The 19,520-nt window shown below is 38.6% G+C and overlaps 1 long non-coding RNA gene across 1 annotated transcript in view; it reads right to left on the bottom strand.

Annotated features, from left to right (window-relative positions):
- Positions 1-1,899: 1,899 nt before the first annotated feature.
- LOC128779849 (uncharacterized) overlaps positions 1,900-19,520 on the bottom strand; it is a 123,252-nt gene continuing 105,631 nt past the window's right edge. The window contains exons 2-3 of the long non-coding RNA XR_008425929.1: positions 2,943-2,994; positions 1,900-2,238 (exon numbers count right to left, since the gene is read on the bottom strand). This is a non-coding gene — a long non-coding RNA (uncharacterized lncRNA). The remainder of the gene's footprint in view (positions 2,239-2,942; positions 2,995-19,520) is intronic.

Here is a 19,520-nt window from a genome sequence, read left to right on the forward strand (position 1 = left end):
TACCTTTTGCCTTGGTTATGATGGTATTTGATGGATTACATCTCAGGGTATTTAAAGAAATGAAAAATATTTTTACTTAAAGTACTTTGTTTTGACTGTTTAATAGAGGGGTTTTCTTTTGTTTTCCAGTAGGTGGTGCTATAGTACAAGTTTTTGTTTTCTCTTAACCTACATTACTAGGACTGTGGCATTATTGTGGGGTGGTGTCACCTTAGCTGTGGAAAATGCCCCTTGCTCCCCCAGGGAGGTCGGGGCCTTCTTAACAACACACTTGCCTAGGTTTTAGGGCACCAACTCTACCATGGGATGTGGCAGGCAATGGGGATCCTGGCCTGTGTGTTCCCAGTGTCACTTTCCTGAAACCAGAAGCCACCAGTGACAACTGCCCTGTCTGCGGTGTCACAGCTGCCTCTACCAGGCTCTACCTTGGTAGGCTGAGGAAGAGGGGAAAGCAGGTTGATGCCTCTGTGGCTTAGCATCCACTGGCCACTCAGGCCAGATTGCTGCCTGCCCTGTGTGGATTGCACCCTGGCCCTACACTGCTACGGTGTCCCCTGGGGCTGTGGTGAGTGCTGGACTGCCGCTACAGCTCCATCTCTGACATGCCCTCCGCCCTGCCTCCCCTGATGGCTCAGATACTCCCACCTCCAGATGTCTCCAATGCATGGATCTCTCAGATGTGTTGGTGTGTTGAGCAGGGAAGCTTTCGTAGAATTATAGTTGTCCAGCTTGTTGTAATCTCAAGGTGAGAGGCCTGGAGGTCTCCTCACACTGCCATTCTTGTGACATCTTTTTTTAAGAAAGGACAAAAATGGATGAGATGGATACTCTGTGTATGATGTAGAGGAGGGGTGTGCAACGGGAGAAAAGTGAGGACTGTGACAGTGTTCCCCAAAGAAGCAGAAGAATTCGGACCCCAGACCTTATGCATTTTGGACAAGTGGAGAGTCCTATCTTTAGACCCCTGGGCCTTCAGTTCTTAGAACCCGAGCAGCCTGAGATACGTCCTACTAGGGCACTTATTACAGTGACCCAATCTCCATCCTGAGTATATGCCATCTGAGAGCTAGAGCTTTATCATCTTTGCAATCCTGAAAACACCTAGCATCTGACCTCTATTTATAGCTATTTAACAAACCAACTTTTGTGTAATTAATTTATTTGGGAATGCAAAGTTATTGAGTAGAAAACAAGAAAACAAACATGTTAAGGCCATAATGTTGACCGTGTCAGAGACAATGCGGATGGATCATTTCCATGACCGTATTAGCTACAGGAGATTTCGAAAGAGTCATGGCAGACCTGGAAGAGTCTGGGAAAGATGCACAGTGATTCAGTTACTCAGCCCAGCTGCAGAGAGTGAACAGACACTTGAACTCGCTGACGTAGGAGGTCACATCAAGGGGGGAAGTACTCCTTGAGCAAGTGGTCATTCTTATGAATTAGCTCTAGGTCCTCCAAGATTTTTAAACACCATTGTAGAAACCCCTTCTGTGGAAACCATTTAGCAGAAATCCCTTAACAACTGCTGTCCTGCCTTTCTCCTTCATGCTTCTCTTCAGTTCAGCAGCATACCCAAGACTGCCCCTCCTCCTCCTCCCTCCTCCATCCTGCCAGTCCCACTCCTGCTCAGCTTCCACTTACCAGCATCCTTATGTTTGTTTGTTTGTGTGTATTTATTTATTTTTGTTCAAGTACAGTCATCTCCATTCAATATCCTTGTATTTTCACAGACAACTTCTCTCCTGAGCTAGTGCCCGATGGATAAACACATCTGTCTTATTAATCCTCAAGTTAGAAATGTCCAAAGTCAAACTCATAGCATTATCACAGTCCCAACTCCTTGTCCTGCCTTTCAAACGTTCATAAATGACACCACCATTTTCCAGTGACAAAAATAATCATACCTCCAAAAAAAATCAGAGCCTAAATTCTTCATTTTCATTTACCTTCTCCCAGTCCCACCCAGACTATTTCAAGAGATCTGTGTGGATCTCATTTCGCCCAATTCATCCACCATATCAATAGCAATCTTCATCAGTTAGGAACTGAATTCAGGGATGGGTAATAGACCTCTGAAAAAGTGTGTTAAACAATATGGGCCATATTTTTCTCTTTGGCTCACGTTTCTTCTGGCTTTGTGCTCCACCATCCGGAGGGAGTGCCTCTTCTTAGACTACAAGATGGCTGCTCAAATTTGAACTATTTTCCTCATTCCCAGGAACGATGGAGAAAGATCTAAGAAAAAAAGGACATGCCATTTGAATCATTCTCCTTCAGAAGTTTTCCTATAAACCCCCCAAATAATGTCTGCTTGAAATACAGCCTCATAGCTCCCTCACCTACAAGGGATACTGAAAAATACAGTTTTTTAAGTTGTCATTCATCATTCCCCCAAAACTTAGATAGAATAGTAAAAAAGGTGAGAAGAATATTAAGTAGGCATAATCAGACTGCCAGTGTATTTTATATCTAAAACAAATCTTCTAAAAAGAAAACATTCGGTATAGCCTCATTGACTACCAAGTTAAATCTAATATCATAGCAAGATGTTTATGCCTTTCTGCGATCGTCCATGCTCACCTCTAGCCGATCTCACCATTTAATGCTTCTGTTTCTCAGAGAAGTAGTAGTTCTCAGACTTTAACGTGTGTATGAATCACGCTGGGAGATTGTTGAAATGCAGACTGTCAGTGGGTCTGAGATGGCGTCTGAGGTTCTGCATTCTTAGCAGGTTCCCAGGTGATGCTGATGCTACTTGGTCCTTAGAGTGGGAAGTTCCTAGGACAATGATTCTCCACTTGGGGCCACACTGCCCCATAGAGACACTTGGTAATGCCTGGACATACCTGTGTTTGTTGCAACATGGGCAGAATTTGGGGGTAGAAGGCAGGGTGCTACTGGTCCCTGGTGAGTTAGAGGTCAGGGGTGCTGCTACGTACCCAGCAATGTACAGGACAGCCCCCTGCATCACGAAGAATTATATGATCCAAACTAAAAAAAAAAACACAAAAAACCAAAACTCAGTACTACTGAAGCCGAGAAACCCTCTATAAAGAGGGACCCTATGCTCCAGAAAGATGGGACTCTGTTATTACGTATGCCCTACATTTTCCTGTCTTTACACTATGTTTCCTCCAACTTGTTCTCATCTTCCCAATAGTCAGCTCAATCAACTGACTTCTCAGTCATGTATCAAGGCCTTGTTGATACCTGCTACACGAATGCATCTTAGCCCCCCTTACCATAGGTCCTCTCCCTCTTCTGAATTGCCTTGTGTGCACGTGCTAGAGATGGAATGTGTGTGCCCCTCAGAACTCAATATAGTGAAACCTAATCTCCAAGGCAATGGTGTATGGACTTGGGGCCTCCGGGGGTGATTAGGTCACAAGGGCAGAGCCCTAATGAATGGGATTAGTGCCCTTAGAGAAGAGGCCTGAGAGTTCCCTCATCTCTTTTCCATGGGAAGACGCAGCCAAAAGTTAGCTGCCTATGAAACAGGAAGTGAGCTCTCAGCAGACACCCAATCTGCGGGCGCCCTGGTCTTGGACTTCTAGTCTCCAGAACTATGATAAAGTTGTATCATTAATAAGCCCATCCAGTCTATGGTATTTTGTTGCAGGAGCCCTATAGAACTAAGATTTTGTCGCACTCACCCTGCCTACGTTTATCTTACTGAATCTTCTCACTGGAAATCATAAATGGTTTAACACGGATGCCATACTTGTAGCTAGCATAGTGTCCCACTCACAATCGAACGAGCGCTTTCTTTATTTTTACAGCATACACAGATATTTAACATAACCACTAAAAGCACACATAGGTATATAGCAATGTAGAATACACATAATATTTTAGGTATATAATACACATTAAGCACTGAAGAAGCTGCACTAGTGCGGTGAACCCACCGTGGCTCTATTCTCCCTAGCCCCTTTATACCAAACAGCAAACTGTAGCACTGTCTAGTCCTCGTAAGACCCAAATGTGATCTTCACAAACAGGTTTTAAAATGCAGAAGAGGCCCTGGCCGGATAGCACAGTTCATTAGTGTCGTCCTGATACACCAAGGCCGTGGGTTCGATCCTGGTCAGGGCACATACAAGAATCAACCAGTGAATGCATAAGTAAGTGGAACAGCAAATCAATGTTTCTCCCCCCCGCCTTCCCTTCTTCTCTCTAAAAAAAAAATCAATAAATAAAGTGCAGAAGAAAAGAAACTTTAAAACCCCTCCTTCAGGACCACTACCTGGCTTTCATTAAGCCTTCTTTTGAGCCAGGGTGCACGGACCAGTGCCTGTTTACCTGGTGGCTGAGATTAAAATGAGTAATAGACCCTCCATGCCATCGGTACCATCCCTAATGCATTTTTCATCAAGCGGAATTCCCACTTGGGCCCTCTTCTGAGGTTCAGACAGAGGTAAGAGGGTATGTGCTTGCTTGTTTGCTAGCATTTAAACAAGGTTGCTCTTTTCTCACAAATGACAATTTTAAGCTTAAGAAGATTTCTGGGAAGGTAGAAACATTGTGTTTATTTCACCATCTGTTAAGAGCACAGATTCATTAGTACAGACTTCCAACTGATTCATATTTCAGAACTTTAATAAAATATTTTGCTCAAAGGTTAGTTATATAGCCTACTTTCCATAAAAATACCCCCCCACACATTGGGTATATGTATATATGTGTACACATATATTCAGTATATGCATACCCGTCATATTCACACATACATGCATATAACCACACACATGCATACCTTTTGTATGTGCGTGCACACACCATGCATATATGCGTGTGTGTCCACATGCCCGCACATATAGGTACACACACTCTTCGCACACATGCACACAACAGAGGAGAAGCTGTAGGTGAGGACAGGCAGAGATCGGAGTGACCACAGTCAAGGGATGCCAGCAGCCACCAGAGGCTGGAAGGGACAAGAGTCAGATTCTCCCCTAGAACCTCCAGAGGCAGCGCGGCGTGGCCTGCACCTTGAGTTCAGCCCAGTCATGCCGATTTTGGACCTCTGGCCTCTTAACTGTGAGAGAACAAATTTTTGGTTTTTAAGCCAAGTTTGTGGTAATTTACAGCAGCCTCAGGAAATACCCATCAGTACATGCAGACACTCACATACTTGTACACTCAAATACCCATGTGTACTCACGCATATATACACCATCACTCAGGTGCACAGACCTGCACCTACATATACATTCGTACATGTATGATTGTGCATGTGGGCTAACAAGGTAAATTGGTTCTGTCTCAAACCTTCAGGGAGACCAAACACTTGAATCATACCCTCCTCAAATAAAATAAGTAAATAAGGTCCAAATATTCATAGCACTTGAAGGAGGCCATGAATTTCTTCCCATGTTTAGTCTCACACACTAATAATAGAAGTGAACATGAGACAAAGCCTGTTACAGGCTCAGCTGTTGCGCTGATGTTTATAATCACGCAGTCCTACACACGCAAAACTGAGGTGCACGGGGGACTAATAACTTGCTCCAGGTCACAGGGTGATGGAGCTGAGATGGGAACCCAGGCATTAGGACCCCAGGGGCCACATTTTAACTAAGAAATGGTGTTTTTAAAATAAAAATATTTTTCTTTAATAAAAACCTATGTATTTAGAGACACATTTCAACACTTGCTACTTTATTTTAAGCCACAGCACCTGGGCACATGCTGCAGTCAAGGCTCACGGAGCCATCTTAACTGACATCAGCATCCCACCTGGTGAGGGCCTGCCGGCCCCCTGCCCAGTATGAGGCCTTCTGCCTCGGGAGACACAACGTGCCATGTGCACTGTGTGCCCAACGCCATGAGCTCACACCAACAGTACCTTGACCGGGCTGGCCAGTCACTTGAAATTCTGCCATTTTGCTCCTCCACTGGGCAAGCTGAAACCACTGAGTCTCAGACCTCCTTCTTATGGTTGTGATTTTAGAAATACTGTTACCTTTTTTTTTTTTAGTTAAGGAGATTTTATTTATTTTAGAAAGAGGGGAAAGGAGGGAGGGAGAAGGAGGAAGAGATACATCGAGGCACATCAATCAGTCCCCTTCGCACACTGCCAATCAGGGACCAGCCCTACAACCCAGGCATGTGCCGTGACCAGATAGGTATTGAACCAGCGACTCCTTGGTTCACAGGCTGACGCTGAATATACTGAACCACACCAGCCAGGGCTGAAATACTGTTACCTTTTATGTTCCCTATATGTAGGTCACACATTCTGGTGCACAAATCAACACTGTTGTGATGTTGTCTACTACGTCCTAGGATTTATGACTAATTTCTTGGCTTCCCATGATTTTGCTGCTTTGGTTTAAAATAGGGACAGTGCTAGGCTCTGAGTTGTTAGAGTATTTTGAAATCTATAATTGTTTCTTGAATATGAAGAAAAAATGTTTTCCACAGAATGTTTATCTAATCTGTGAAATCAGAATTGAAGAAAAATTTGAGGTGGGAACCCAGTGAAGAGGAACTTCCTTTCTTTTATTTCTATCGTTCTTTCCTTTCTTCTTTCCTTCCTACCTTCCCTTCTTCCTTGTTGATTTATATATTGTTAGGTGAAGAACAAATATTTGTGGATTGGAGTTGTTCCCTCTGTTTCGGGAGAGTCCTCAGTACGAACCCTTTGGAAACACAAGTGAAAGGGAAAAGCTCACTCTGTACTCAGAGAAAATTGAGCACAGATGCTGAGGACTGGGGTACCCTTTGGTCTTTCACCAGACTCCCCCGGGGAGAGGGAGAAGGCTGTACCGCCACTGGGAATTAGCTAGAACTGAGTTACCCTGCAGAACATGTTGTACTGACCACGAAGGGGGTATGAGCTGGACCTTTTGGGGACACCTCACTTGTGCTTTGAGGGCACTTCCAGGTAGATTTGTTCGCCTGGGAGGTTAGGACAGCACTGAGTTTACAGAAGCAAGTTATAAACCACCCCAAAGGCAACATGTGGTGCCTTCCTGTTCCTCTCGATCAAACAGGAGGCAGGTATAGGTAGCCACGCAGCCGGCAGACAGGTTAAAAACACGTAATCATTCGTCACACGTCCCCAGGAATTGCTTGCTGAGAAAACATCAAGAATAAAGCTCACGCCTTTGCAGATCTTTGTGTGGGGGGAAATTATTGTTTGATCCTTTTTTAAATGACCTTAATTTGCACCCGAAAGCACTAGAGTGGAACGTAGTGATTGTAGTTTATTTGTGCTCATTCTTAACTAAGCAAGTTTTTTTAATCGATATTGAAAAGTACACATTTTAAATACAAAGTTTAGCAAATATTTACACATTCATATAACCGTAAGCTAGAAGATATAGGATGATATTTCTGGCCAATACTTCCCCTACCCCAAAGGTAACCACTATACCAGCTGCCATCACTAGACCGCAATTTTGCCTGGAATTAAACTTCCTACAAATTGAATAGTATAATACGTATTTGTTTTGTGTCTGGCTGTTTTTTCTCCATAGTACATCTGTGAGATTTATCAGGTTATTGTGTTCTCATTATTGTTGTGAGGCTTTTCATTATATGAACACATCAAAATTTATTTATCCACTCTAATGTTGATGGACAGTTGAGTTCTTATTTGGGGACTATGAGAAATAACTCCTATTCTTGTACCTGTTGTTTGACGGATATTAACTCTCAACTTCTGTTGGGGATATGCTCAGGCCTGGTGCTGAGGGTTAGAGGGAGCGGGTGTGTGTAGCTTTAATGAGACAGGTTTCCAAAGTGGTTTTAACAGGTTGCACTTCCTCCAGGCCTGTATGGCTGCCAATCTATTGCATCGCTAATTCTCCTCATTTTACTCATGCAGGTTGGTATACAGTAGCCTTACATTGTAGGTATAATTTAAATTTTTTGAACTTATGATGTTGAGCTTCATTTGCATATCCTCTTTGGAGAAGTCACTGTTTAAGTCTTTTACTTCCCGTCACTTTCTATTATTGATTTGTATGAGGTGATAGAAGACATAGGTAGATAGCTATCTAACTATGTCTTCCCAGTTAGCTAACTGGGAAAAGACATTTGAAAATACATACGTATACCAGGGGGGGGGGCAAAATTAGGTTTACAGTTGTTCACATGGAAAATAATACACTAATTAATAAATAATAATACAAGAACACACTGTTTTGTGCACTCACAACTGCAAACCTACCTTTGCCTAGTTAGGTATGCATACCTAACGTTACATGTTGCTGACATCTTCCACTGTGTGATTTGCGTGGTCATTCCCTTCCAGTCGTGTTCTTATTAACCCAAGTGTTTAATTTTAATGAAGTCCAATGTATCAATATATTCCTTTGTGACTAGGATATTTTGATGTAAAGGTTAGGAAATTTATTTCTATCCCAAGTGCAAAAAGATATTCTTCTATATCTTCTGCTAGAAGCGTTACTGTTTTATCTTACATATTTGGGTCCTCAGTACATCTCACATGAATATTTGCATATCGTGTGAAATAGGAGTCAATGGTAGGCTTTCCCCATATGGTTACCCAATCGATGCAGCACCATTGATTGAAAGACCACCCTCCCACACTGCTTTGGTCCCACACCTTGTGGTGGCTGCTGTGTTACAAGTCAGGTGACCATAGACGTGGGAGTCTGTCTAGGCTGACACTACTTTCAGTTTGTGGCTTTTATAACAAACAGATCTTCATATCTGTTAGTGTAAGTTCTCTATCTTCATTCTTCTTCAACTTTGCCGTGGCTGTTCTAAGTCTTTGTGCCTGTGTGTTTTAGAATTAGATTGTCGACATTATACACACACAAAGAGTGCTGAGATTTCTCATGGGATGTTACTGAGCCTACAGTCAATTTGGGGAGACTTCATATCTTAATAGCATTGCTCTCCATGAAAGAGGGCAAGTTCTTCCTTTTAATCGGGTCTTTAATTCCTCTTGGCAATATTGTTTGTAATATAGAGGCCTTACACCTCCTTGCTTAGAATTACTACAAAAACTAAAAATTCTTGGTATTTTTATTAGATGTATTACTAGACACTAAAAGATTTTTGCTTTTTTGAATTGTAACCTCTAATGAGTTGATGCTAGCTAATAGAAATAAAACTGATTTTTTATATATTGATGCTGTACCCAGCAATCTTGCTAAATTCACTTAATAGTTCTACTAATTTGTCCATTAATTGAATTTATTATTTTTTATGTAACAATGTCATCCACCAATCATGAGAGTGTCACTTATCCTTCCCAATATTTATAAATGTATTATTCTGTAATGGCTCATTGTACTGGCTGGGGCCACCGGTGCAGTGTGGCACAGAACTAGTCACCGTAGCTTTCCTTGTGTTTCCTGAACTCAGGAGAAGTAATCGACATTTTACCATTAAGCGTTGGTTTATGTAGATACACTATATCTGATCTGCAATGGTCCTTTCCATTCCTCCATTGATAAGCATCTTTTAATTATAAATATTAAATTAAATATAATTCTCATATTTTGAGAATATCATGGGTTTTTAAAAAATTATTTGTGCTAATGTGAAAAATTACACTGATTGATATGTAATAGTTAAATCGACTACATTTTTGGTATGATTTGCTATGACTATATCACTGAAACTCAATTATTAATGTGTTTTTAGGATTATGTGTGTGTGTCAATGCTTGTGAAAGAAACTGTTCAGTAATTTTCTGTTCTTACAGTATCTTTATCTGACTTTTATTCCAGTGTCACACTGGACACCTGAAATTATTAGTACTTCTTCTATTTTTAAAATTTTTTGTAACTGATATTATTTCTTCTTTAAATATTTTTAAAAATTCACCAGTGAAAATATCTGGGCCTGGAGTTGTTATTTTTTTAAAATAGATTTGTTATTTTAAAAACAAATATAAAAAAGATTCCAAGATTCCATTTTTTATAATTATCAAGTAAATTTCTGCAGGACTGACACTGTCACAGATACCAATTTGAAACTCTGGACAAAATAAAATAAAATTAAATACGAGTAATTAAAATTAAATACGAGTAATTAAAAGTACAAGAGAGAGAACAAAAGCAGATTTTAGAGGGAAGCTGACATTTAGAAGGAGAGAATGCCAAGTGGGATTTCACTTTTTTTTTCTTCCAGCCGAAAGCCAGAGGGCAGGCCAAATTTGGAAACGTGTGGTGGTCAAAATTCCAATAAAAAGCCTAGCCTATAATCTCTCTGGCCAGAGACTCGGAACACAGAATTGCAGAGTTACTGGAAAATAAAGAGAAATTCCTGCAAAGGTAGATTCAGAGAGAGGGAGTCTCAAATTCTTGCTGTGTCTAGAAAGCTGGCCAAACCGTTAACCATGCATTTATTTATAGAGCAGACTCAAGCCCAGCTAAAGACAAAGAACTGATAGTTGAACAGGTGTCCAAGACAATACTTTAGTTTGAGTCTAAACAAGTTTAATGTCTCATAAAAACAAAGCAACAAGTCAACACTCTTTGGAGGCTGTACAGAATCCAGAGTGTCCACTACAGAACATTCTCAATGTCCAGTGTGCAACCCAAAAGTACTCAACATACAAACAACCGAGAAAATGTGACCCATTCTCAAGAGAAAAGACAGTCAACAGAAACAAAGGGTAAGATAATCTCAAGGTTATATTTGGAAGATAATGATTTTAAAGCAGCTCTTGTAAGTATGCTTAATGATGAAAATATGCTCAAGAGAGAAATAAGAACTATAAAAAAATCAAATGAACATTCTACAACTGAAAACATAATATATAAACTTTAAAAATTTCACTAGATAGGCTTATCAACAGATTTGAAATCAGAGGAAAATGTCAGTAAATTGACAATAAAGATATAGAAATGATCCCATCTGAAAAATAGATTTAAAAGTAAACAGATTTAAAGAGTATAAAATCTATGCATAGAGTCGCTGAGGAAAATGAAAAAGATGGACCAGAAAAACCATATAAAAATGAATGGAAGAAAGATGTTTCAGTCTAGAGTTTGATTTTTTAAACCAATTACCATAATTTTAACAGCTTAAAACACATTTAATATCTCAGTCTCTTTAAGTCAGACTCCACTGGATTCTTGGCCCAGAGTCTCACAAGGCCAAAATCAAGGTGCCCTCCAGGCTAGGCTCTTATCTGGAGGCGCTGGGGGCAATCTGTCACCTAGCTCACTTAGGTAGTTCCTGGAATTCAGTTTCTGGCAATTACAGGACTAAGGTCACTTTCAGCAATATGAGGCCTCTCAGACCCTTCCATATGATTCCCTCCATCTCAATGGAGAATCTTTTTTTTGTTATGTTAAGTTTCTGCCATGCTTCAAATCTCTCTGACTTCCGAGAAGCCAAAGAAAGCTATCTGCATCAATCAGCTAATGATTAGATCAGGCCGACTCCAATAATCTCACTTCTCCAACATTCATGGGAATAATATTTCATTATATTCACAGTCCTGGAGACTAGGCAGTAATTCTTTGGGGAGCTTTTTCGGATTCTTCCTGCCACAAACAGTTAAGAATAAAGAATAAAAAAGCTAAGGTGATTATATTAAATACAGTCGAGTTTAAGACATAAAGAAAATAATTTAAACAAGGATTAATTTAAAAAGAGAAATAACCATACATGAATATATACCTAATAACAGAGCTTTAAAGTACATAAAGCAAAAATGGACAGAATTATAGGGAGAAATAGGCCAGACCAAAATCATACCTTGCAATTTTAATGCCTCTCTACCAAAAGCTAATAAAATAACCAGATGAAATTTAGTAAGCTATAGAAAACTTGAACACCATCATTAACACCTTGACCTAACTAATATTTATACTGCTCTACTCCTAACAACTTCAGAAGATAAATAATTTTAAGAGTACACTAACCAAGCTATACCATTTGTGAGGTCATGAAGCGGCTTTCAATGTAAGAGAATTGAAATCATATGTTCTCATCACAAAATAATTAAATTAAAATTAATAGTAAAAATGGACATATATAACCAATTTGGAAATTAAACAATACACTAATAAATCTGTGGATTAAAAAATAAAATACAATGGGAGTCATAAAAATTTTGAACAGAATAATTATGAAAATATATCAATATTTATATATCTAAGAAAATATGTAGCTCTAACTGTTTATATTAGAGGGTAAGAAAGGTAAAAAAAAAAAATCTATGACCTATACTTCTACCTGAAAAAGAACAGCACAGTAAAAAGAAAGGAAATAATCAAGATAAGAGCAGAAATCAATAAAATAGAAAATACACAGATGATAAAGTTAACAAATCTCAAAGCTGGTTCTGTGAAAAAATCAACAAAATTAATTTTTTTTAAATCCATACTTAAGCTGACTACACACCAAAAAGACAGAATACAAATCACCAATATCAGGAGTGAAAGAAGAATTATCACAGATTCTAAAACAATTAAAAATAGGTTACTATAAAAACTTTAGGCTAAAAAATTCAATAATTTAGATGAAATGACAAATTCTTTGAACAAGTCATTTTAAGTAAATTGACAAAGGTGAAACAAAATTTGAATAGCCCCATATTTTGAAAAATGAAATTTACTCTTTAAAAAAACTTTCAGGCCTATATAATTTCACTGGTAAAATACAACATTTATGGAATAGCACTGATTTTATGAAAACTTCTTCAAGAATTAGAGGGGAAGAAAATTGTTTAACTTGTTTCATGAGGTCAGAATAACCCTAATAACAAAATCTGAAAAAAAAAAGGCATTATAAAAAATATTATAGACCATTGTCCCTCATAAATATAGACACATAAAAATACTAGCAATTTGAATCCAGCCATATATACAGTTGTAATCCATAATGACCACTACCATTTATCCCAGTAATGCAATGTTGATTTAACATTCAAAAATCAAGAAGAACCCATTCATTTCATCATACTAACAGAATAAAAGAGAATGCCCCTATGATCAGTCTCCTAAATGGAGGGAAAGCATTTGATAAGATTAAACATCCCTTCATGATTTTTAAAAATGGAAACTCAGAAAACAAAGAATATAAAAAAGATCCTTTACAATTTTATTTAAGGAATTTACAAAAAAAGCAGCCCATGTCATATTTAATCATTAAATACCGAACATGTTCCATATAAAATAGGAAACACGCACTGAAACGGGTAGGTGACATTCCTGCCATAAACCTCACCTGGCACAGCAACACCCAGTCAGGCGGGCTCTCCTCACCCTCACCTTGTCTTTGAAGAACATAGCGTTTGAACTCAGCATCTAGTGCCCCAACTTTTAACACTCCCGCCTGAAGGAGTTTTGCTATGAATAGTTATGTTCATGATCAGGCATTACTTCTAATTTCCATTCTGTTTCTTCTTTTACTCATTATCAATTTTTAAGCACCCTATAGTTAGACTACATGCTCTGTATTAATTCAGTCCTTTGGAAAGTGTTGTGTCTTAAATTATACGGTCCTGTATAAGGTCTACTCTTGTAAATGCTCCATTGACGTCTGAAATGAATGTGAATGACTTATATTCCATATATTCCAATTTGGTCAAATTTCTTAGTTATAACATACAAATCTTCTGCATCACTAATGATGTTTTTCTGTCTGACTCTTCTGTCCACAACTGACAGAAGAGGTATATTTAATCTACATCTCTAGTTGTAAATGTATGTATAATCCTTCCAATTCTGTTAACCTTTGGTTTATATATTTTGAATTTTGTTACTAGGTATTTGTATCTTCTGGTGGAGTTGACATTAAGGATTATGAAATCTTCAAATGTATTCTATCTTATATTAATAATAAAATCTTCAAAGTATATTCTATCTTATATTAATAAAGATATATTAGCCTTTATGGGTTAATGTTTGAATCAGTTTTTTCTATCCTTTACTTTCAACCTATTTTTTGTTAACTGATTTCAGTGTATTTCTTATAAAGAACATACATTTGGGTTTTGAGTTTTTAATTATTATTCAACTTGAATAATTAATCTTAGCTTTCAATTAGATTTCTTAGCTATTTTATTTAATATAATTTTTAAAATAGTTGTATTATACCTAGAACCTTAAAATATATCTTCTACTTTTTCCATACTTATTTGTTCCTTTATTCTTCCTTTCTTTTTTTCTTTTTGATGAATCAAGTACTTTGGTTATTCTCCTCTACTTCTCTTAAATATTCTTGTATTATTATTTAGTGGGTAACCTAGAGCTTACAGTACACACCCTTCCCTTATTACATTTTTACTACTTCTCAGTGTAAAGAACTTACAAGCTTTTAATTTCATTTATATGCTTCTGCCCCTTTTCTTTATTGTTTTCATATATCTTACTTCTAACATACAAAAGGTCGGTTCAGAAAAAGTCCAGCCATTATTAATAACAAGAACTGTTTGTGTAACATCGATATAACCTGGCAGCCAAGGAGAGTGGACTGGAATGCACATGTGTGAACAATGAGGACTTCACTGTACTTACTAGTCAGTGGGGGTGGTAGGGGCCATTGAGTGAGCATGTGTACTGTGTGGCCACTGCATTCAAAATGACTGAGCAAGTAGACCAACGAATCTGCATCAAATTTTGTGTTAAGCTTGAACATTCCTCCATGGAAACTATTTGGATAATTCAGAAGGCTTTCAGGGACGATGGCAATGAGTGCAGCACAAACAAAAGTGTGGCACAAATGCTTCAAAGAGGATGGATAATCTGTTGAAAGTCATCCACGTTCTGGAAGGCCTGAAATAAGCAGAACACCTGAGAATGTTGAACGAGTACCAGCTGCAATCAGCAAAGATGGGTGATGACAGTGCGAGAACTAGAAGCTGATCTGGGGATTCCCAAACTACTGTGTCTGAGGTTTTGACGCAGATCTCGGCATGAAATGTGTCAGCAAAATTCGTTCTGCATTTTCTGCCACAGAGCAGAAGGAACATTGTCCTGCAGTTGCTAATGACTTCCATCAAACCTCTACCAATGAACCAACCAGATTTCCTCAAGAAGGTCATAGCTTTGGAGGTGACTGAAGCATCATTATTGTCCTATGCACATGTTCCTTCTATGTTGTATCTTCGTCAATAAAGGTCTCTATTTTTCATAGTGCATGACTGGATACTTTCTGGACAGACCTCATATATTATTAACCCTACAAGATAAAATTATTCTTGTTTAAATAATCAGTATTGTATCATCTTTACCCACACATGTATCTTTCCATCGTATGTTATTGCTTTATCTTTCCTGCAATTTCTGTGAAGAATAACTTCAGCCTGAACTTCTGATATTTTTGTTCTGCAGATGTACTGGTGTCAAACTAATATTTTCCTTGTCTTAAACAGCTTTGGCCTTCAATTTTTAGGGTTATTTCCACAATGTACATGATTCCAGGCTGGCAGTTCTGTCCTTTCCGCTCTTTAAAGATGATAATCCGTTGTCTTCTGGTTTCCATATAGTCTGTTGCAAAGCTGGTCATGAAGTTTATTATGGCTACAATTTAGGCTAGCATGTCTTTTTTTCTCTGCTGACTTTTCACATTTATCTTTGGTCTCCAGCACTTTGGCAAATTTTGCTTTTACAATGGTTCTTTCTATGATGATATTAAAAACTATTTTATAAAGGTTTATCTAACTATAATATCTGTAATCCTCAAAGTTCCCAAGAGACAGACTTCCAGCTAAGTTAATCCCATTCATTAACCTTCCTCTGCAAAAGGATTCTTAATTATTTAAAGCAATAATCCTGAATCTCATTTTTAAAAGATGATCTAAAAAACACTGTGATACTTGGAGAAATAATCCCCTTGAGCAAAATACTAGATATTTCTGAATTCTTTTACTTATCAATGTCATCTTCAAGCCCATCCTCAGTTCATACCTTCACAGAATTAGCAATTCTTGGGACTTAATCAAATGCAAAAGCACATACATACAGTTGATCCTCATTATTCATGGACTCCGTATTTTTTAATTTGCCTACTAGCTAAAATTTATTTAAAACCCAAATCATACTGCCATTTGTGGACATGTGCAGAGTCATGAACAATTTGAGGTTGAATAAGGTGAACTTTCGCCTTGTTTCAGCTCTCAGACTTTAAAAAAGTGTCCTTTTCTCAGTCTATTTAGTGCAAGGTTTTTTGTATTTTTGTTCTATTTTTTGTGGGTGATTTTGTTGTTGAAGATGATTTGCAAACACAGTGCTTAAGTACTGTCTAGTGCTCCTAAAACCAAGAAGGCTATGATGTATCAGCTGGAAAAACACATGTATATTAGATAAGCTTCATTCAGGCATGAGTTTAGTGCTACTGGCTGTGAGTTCAATGTTAATGATTCAATAGTACATATTAAACAAGGTGTCTTTAACAGAAGGGTTTGTTTTAACTGGTGGAGAAAAACAATGTGCCCAAGAGCTCACAGGAACCTGATTCTGGGCTTCCCCTGGGAGCAGTGGTTCAGAGTTCACTAACTCAGTGTTGTGGTGACTTTATAGACTATATCTACTGGGATAACAAGAATCATCTATAAATGGAAAGGTTTTGAGACAAGTGGTAAAACTAAACATTAAGCAGAATATGGATATTTTCAATTTTAAAACACTCTCCAGTTATGAATTAGTGATTATATTAAATCCAATATAAATTAGGTTTTAAGAGTTTCTTTTTTCTTAAGTATATTTTATTGATTATGCTATTACAGTTGTCCCATTTTTTTCTCCCTTTTATTCCCCTTTGCCCTGTACTCCCCCTCCCTACACTGTTCCCCCACCACTTAGTTCATGTCCATGGGTCGTACATATAAGTTCTTTGGCTTCTCCATTTCCTGTACTATTTCTTAACCTGCCACTGTCTATTTTGTACCATCTATGCTTCTAATTCCCTTTACCTTTTCCCCCATTCTCCCCTCTACCCCTCCCCACTGATAACCCTCCATGTGATCTCCATTTCTATAATTCTGTTCTTGTTCTAGTTGTTTGATTAGTTTGTTTTAGTTTTAGGTTCAGTTGATAGTTGTGAGTTTGTTGTCATTTTACTGTTCATGGTTTTGATCTTCTTCTTCTTTTTCTTAGGTAAGTCCCTTTAACATTTCATATAATAAGGGCTTGGTGATGATGAACTCTTTTAACTTGACCTTATCTGAGAAGCACTTTATCTTCCCTTCCATTCTAAATGATAGCTTTGCTGGATACAGTAATCTTGGATGTAGGTCCTTGCCTTTCATGACATTGAATAGTTCTTTCCAGCCCCTTCTTGCCTGTAAGGTCTCTTTGGAGAAATCGGCTGACAGTCTTATGGGAAGTCCTTTGTAGGTAACTGTCCTTTTCTCTTGCTGCGTCTAAGATTCTCTCCTTCTGTTTAATCTTGGGGAATGTAATTATGATGTGCCTTGGTGTGTTCCTCCTTGGGTCCAGCTTCTTTGGGACTCTGAGCTTCCTGGACTTCCTGGAAGTCTATTTCCTTTGCCAGATTGGGGAAGTTTTCCTTCATTATGCTTTTAAATAAGATTTCAACTTCTTGCTCTTCTGTTCACCTTCTGGCAACCCTATGATTTGGATGTTGGACCATTTAAAGTTGTCCCAGAGGTTCCTAAGCCCCTCTTCATTTTTTTGAATTCTTGTGTCTTCATTCTTCTCCAGTTGAATTTTTATTTCTTCCTTTTGCTGCAAATTGTTGATTTGAGTCCTGATTTCCTTCCTGTCATTGTTGGTTCCCTGTACATTTTTCTTTATTTAACTTTGCATAGCCTTCACTTTTTTCTCTATTTTGCAAACATACTCAATCATTTCTGTGTGCATCTGATAGGTTGGCTCTCTCTTCATCAATTCTATTTTTGGAGTTTTGATCTGTTCTTTCATTTTGGCCAAATTTCTTTGTCTCAGCAACCTTGTTATGTAGTAAGGGGCAGAGCCTTAGGTATTTGCCAGGGTGGGGCAACCCACATTGTTGCATCATGGTGCTGTCAGGGGGGGGGGGGGTCAGAGAAGGAACAGTGCCATTTGCTCGGCTCTCTGCTGGCTTTCAGTCACTTTCCCCTCTACCCACAAGCAAATTTGGCCCCTCTGGTGCTGATTCCTGGGTGGGAGGGTTTGTGTATGTTCTAGGACCCTGCCTGTCTCTCCCAATGAACTCTCCCATGAGGCTGGGAGATTCTCCCACTTCTGCAGCCCCCACAGGTTTTTATAGCCAGAGGTTTTGAAGCTTTCTTTTTCCTTGTGATGGAACCCTGGGCTGTGCGGTCTGTCTTGTTCCCCAGTTGTTCCTCTCAGTGTATCTGCACACAAATGTGTGGGCAGGTGGCAGTCCTCCAGCTGCCACCTTGCCACACGTCCTCTCTGCCTGGCTGCCAGTCTCCCCTCTCCTACTGGTCTGGATGAATGTTTCTTCTTTACTTCCTTGGTTGTCACACTTCAATAGAGTTCAATTTTCTGGCAGTTACGGCTATTTTTCTGTTTAATTTGTTGTCCTTCTTTTGGTTGTGTGAGGAAGCCAAGTATATCTACCTATGCCTACATCTTGGCCAGAGTAATTATTAATAATATATGCTGGCTGTAAGAACAAACAACTGAGTGGTTTGCTAAAAAGAGAAAATGAATTTAAAACTTATTTATAACGTAATTTTGGTGGGACTTTCTTTACCTATTTGATATATTTCTCAACTGAAATATATTCTCAAAGCGGCAGAACAACTACCTAGACTTACAGTTCTTCTCTTCCAGGCCTTACTCCCATAGACTTTGGTTGCCTGTAAGTGATACAAACATCTATGAGACAGCTCATGAAGTAGAGGTCACCTTCTATGTGGTCACATTAGGTGATGTTCATACTACATGGTCCTGGTTCTTCTGAGATAGTGTAGTGGAGAGGTTCAGAGCATGTACTCTGAAGCCAGAACTCTGAGCTGCAGTAGCTCTGCCATTTACCAGCTGTGGGATGTTGAGCATTCTACCACAATGAGTTAGAAAGAAGATTAAGTAGGTTAACATTTATGAAGAACATTTATTAGAAGAGTCTGTACATCATGAATGACAAACATGATCCAATCATCATTATCATTAGCCCTGTGCACAAGATAAAGATGCACCAGATGGAGATGTGAGTGCTGATGATCATACTGAAGAAGGTGTGACTTGCAAGGGAGAGCATGTTTGACTCTGCAGGACTGTGTCTTCCTCCCTTGCCTGCTGAGAGCATGTATTGTAATATGTTTGAGATGTAGATATTGATTGCATATTGATCAGACCTACATATGATATAGAAACAGGATGAATTCATTCAAATTATTTTCCTTTATAATACATTCACTTTACTGCTACCAAAGTTACTTTTATAAAGCCTGAAACTGATTTTACAATTCCCCCCTTAAAACATCTCATACTTCCCAATGCATATAGAAAATGTGAAATTCTTTATAGCAATTTGTCTGTAACCAAAGATTTCATAATTCAAACTTTTCCATATCAAGACAAAAAGCTTCCAAAATATGAGAATAAACTAAAGAGTTCTACCATATTCCCTACCAGGAGCACACCTAGAGCACTGGTTTCAGT

Source organism: Desmodus rotundus, chromosome 13, assembly GCF_022682495.2.
Source record: "Desmodus rotundus isolate HL8 chromosome 13, HLdesRot8A.1, whole genome shotgun sequence".
In the NCBI taxonomy this organism is placed as follows: Eukaryota; Metazoa; Chordata; class Mammalia; order Chiroptera; family Phyllostomidae; genus Desmodus; species Desmodus rotundus.